General features: G+C 48.9%; 1 long non-coding RNA gene across 1 annotated transcript; it reads right to left on the bottom strand.

The window, feature by feature from the left end:
• Window positions 1-2,295: 2,295 nt before the first annotated feature.
• Window positions 2,296-3,325, bottom strand: LOC112117346. The gene is made up of 2 exons (XR_002908961.2): window positions 2,935-3,325; window positions 2,296-2,515 (listed from the first exon to the last, which is right to left on the bottom strand). It is a non-coding gene; the product is annotated as an uncharacterized LOC112117346 (long non-coding RNA).
• Between the last annotated feature and the right edge of the window lie 179 nt (window positions 3,326-3,504).

Here is a 3,504-nt window from a genome sequence, read left to right as displayed (position 1 = left end):
GGGGGGGGGGAGGAGAGGGGAATGGAAGGAACCTAAAGTATCTTTACAAATAAATTTAATCTGGGACCACAACTATTAAAATGTCTTATTATGGCTACTGCAGGATCATTAGATTTAAGGTGGTTTGACTTACCTCCATGTGCATTTCCATGCACTTGGTTTGGGGATAATTACAAAACATCCCTATAATGTATTTTGCCCTAAATTACCAATCCCCTCAATCTTTACTCCCCTTTAGTATCGTTTTTGTCTGAGAATACTTATAGTTTGGGAGTTTAGCAGTATACATACTGTAGATTAAGTGACTTTTACTGCAAATACCTAGGGCTAGGAGAAAGTCAGCACTTCATTCTCTATTGAAGTTTTGAAAGACACAACATACCGGAACCAGCCAGCCCCCTGGGACAGTGTGCTCAAGCCAGGACAATCTGCACGAGGAAGATTTTCTTTTAAGTCTCATTGCAAAAGGGCTCAAGTGTAAACAACATAAAGCGGTTTCTTCCGCAGCAGAGGGGAGATAATTCATAAAACGTCTTCATATTAACCAAGAAGCGTCCCTCCACACAGCTGGAAGGGGGCGCCAGTGTAGACACAAGCGCTCAGCCATAGGCTCGGAGGCTGCTGGTGCTGCAAACCGTGGCAGCAGTTTTCAGGGCAAGGCAGGCGCTCCCCAGCCGCGGGGAGGTTGCTGCCTGGGGAGGCCCGTGCTCCGCGGCCCTGGGGGAAGGGAGCTCCCGGGGGGTGGCCAGCCCGGGCCGGGCCGGGAACTTACTTGGTTTTCGAGGCGAATTTCTTGAGCAGGTTCTTGGAGCCGCAGAGGGCGGCGGACCCGTGCAGGGCCCGGCCCCGGGAGCCGCCCGGCAGCAGAGCGCCCGCGCCGGCCTCCGCCCCGCCGCCGCGCGCAGCGCTCCGCCGCTGGGCCCCGCCGGGTGCGATCGCTCGGAGCTGGCGCCATCGGGGCCCCCGGCCGGCCCGCGAGCCCCACATGCTGCAGCGAGCCGCGCGCCGCTCCGGGCCTAGGGGAGGGAGCAGCAGCCGGGCTTCCCTGCGCTGCGCCCCTAGCGGGCATGGGCGGCACCGCACCGGCCGCCACCGGCCCTGCCCCTGAGACGCTGGAGCCGGGGAGCTGCGCGCTCCCCCGCGTTAGCCGCTGTGGGAAAGCCGCCGGGGGAGGCGCTTACCGCTTAGGCCACCTACTGCCGCTGCTGGAGACTCAGCTGCACTCGCCCAGGGCCCTTAGTGCGGGACTTGCCTCTCCTCGCAGGAGTCGTCACCCCCAGGCGGGTCCCGAGTTCCCCCAGCGGGCCTGGCCTCTGCCCCAGCTACCCTCCACCCCTCAGAAAGGGGCCCAGGGACTGGCGGGCTCAGCCCATGCTCCACTTTGGCCCAGTCAGTAGAGTTCAAACCAAAAGATGACCCTGGAGAGAGCTGGACTGCTGAGCAATCTGTTCACTGATCACACTGCACTGAATTCCACCCCAGAGCTGGATGCATTTCTGTAGGCGATGGAGGAATCATCATCATTTCATTGTATCTAATTAGATTTATAAAGTGCTAAAAATGTACCTATCCATCTGTCCCTTTCCCTGCACACACACGTGCATGGTAATAAAGGGGGATAAGGGCATCAGGTGCCCCTTATGTCCCCTGTGCGGGCACTCTGTGGGTCAGGGACAGTAGGCACTGAAAGTCTGCTACTCCTTGACTGCTGTGCTGATGATGGACAGAGAGGCATGTGAAATAGTAAAGCATTTCCTGGACTTCCCTAAACGCATCAACCAGTGGAGCTCAGCCAATGCAGAGAGGAAACAAAATGTTACTGTAGCAAGGGAGAAATTGGTTGGGAAGAAGCCCTGCCTCTGTCATACCTCCTGTGCGCTGCTCCTGGGGTGGCACATCATAAGTGCTGTCCCTTATTATGACCTACAAGCAACATTCAGTCTGGCCCTTTATTAAACATATATTGTCTACGTTTTGCTTTGGAGTGTAGTTTGTCTTGTAAAAGACACTAGAATACAGTGTCACTTTATTGAAGTTTTCATTTCTCTGCTGGGGCACAGCGCTGTAGAACAACTTTAAGGACGCAATCAAAATAAAGCACACCCAAAGCTAGACTCAGCCTGTGCCTACTTCTGAAATTACTCATTTTTGCTTTAGGGCCCGGCTCAGGATGAAATACTCCATAATTTTTCAGGCAAAATTTCTGTTGTGATTAAGTCAAAATAAATGTAAACCAAACATGTTACTTCTACATCGTGTCTATGTGACAGATTTGAAATAATTACATAGCGTAAATAGGTGTCAAATGACAGTTTATTCTTGTTATCATAAACATTAAAGTTTTGCCAAATGCAAGTCATTTTAGGGAATCACTTCATTAGGGATAGGGAGACCATTAAGAGCAGCCAATATGCTTTCAACCATATTCTTCATCATGAGGCGACGAGAACTTGTAGTAGCACTTCCAATGTGAGGAGTTATAATAATATTCTTTAATTTTAACAAAGGATGGTGCCTGGAGGCGGGGCAGAAAAAACAGAAAAAGTAGAGATGAGGTTCAGAGCTATTTTATTGATTCTTTTTATTATAAAGATCTAAGGGGAAACAAAAGTGTTAATATGGATTTGAAATAATTGCTTGAGTCAAGCATATACAGAGTGGAATTAAAGCAGCTGCATGCAGTTTTTATGCAGCAAAACTCCCAAAGAAGTCAGTGTGAGTTTTATTTGTCTAAGGACTGCATGATTGGGCTCTAAGGCCTCTGTCCTGCTTAATATTTACACACCTGAGTAGTCCCATTGATTTCAATAGGAATATACATAAAACATAATGCAACTATTCTCATTCATATATTCACACACACACTTAGTTTACGTTATATATGTACACACACACTCTCTCTCCTTTATATTTTAACTTTTAAACATTTTTTACCTTGGCAGAGGTTCAGGGTATGTCACATCTAAAGCAGCAGCCTTAATAACCCCATTTTGAAGTGCTTCCACCAATGCATCTTGATCAACCACTGGACCTGGGTTAGAACAACAATATTCTTATTGCCATCCCCACTAAATCAAGAAAAACTTGCCTCTGTGCTATAATTTTAAAATGGAAATGGATTTCCAACTCTAAACATGAATGCTGATTCTGGTGTTTAACAGCAAATTTACAAGCAAGGGTTTTATTATAAAGTATTACTGATCTAGATTTTTAAAATGTGCATTGTATTGATGCTATATTCAAAGTTTTGCCTGTTTGATGAATTTGGTGCCAGAATGCTAGACAATCTACATGGGCTATAGCAGGGGTGGCCAACCTGAGCCTGAGAAGGAGACAGAATTTAACAATGCACATTGCCAAAGAGCCACAGTAATACATTGGCAGCCCCCCATCAGCTCCCCCACCCCGCTCCCAGCGCCCCCACCCACTGGCAGCCCCGCCAATCAGCACCTCCCCTTCCCTCCTCCCGATCAGTTGTTTTGTGGCATGCAGGAGGCTCTGGGG

This window comes from Terrapene carolina, unplaced genomic scaffold, assembly GCF_002925995.2.
Source record: "Terrapene carolina triunguis isolate 2854851 unplaced genomic scaffold, T_m_triunguis-2.0 Scaffold51493, whole genome shotgun sequence".
NCBI classification, from domain to species: Eukaryota; Metazoa; Chordata; order Testudines; family Emydidae; genus Terrapene; species Terrapene triunguis.
The sequence above is the reverse complement of the archived record's forward strand: the minus strand, read 5'-3'. Positions and strand labels throughout refer to the sequence as shown.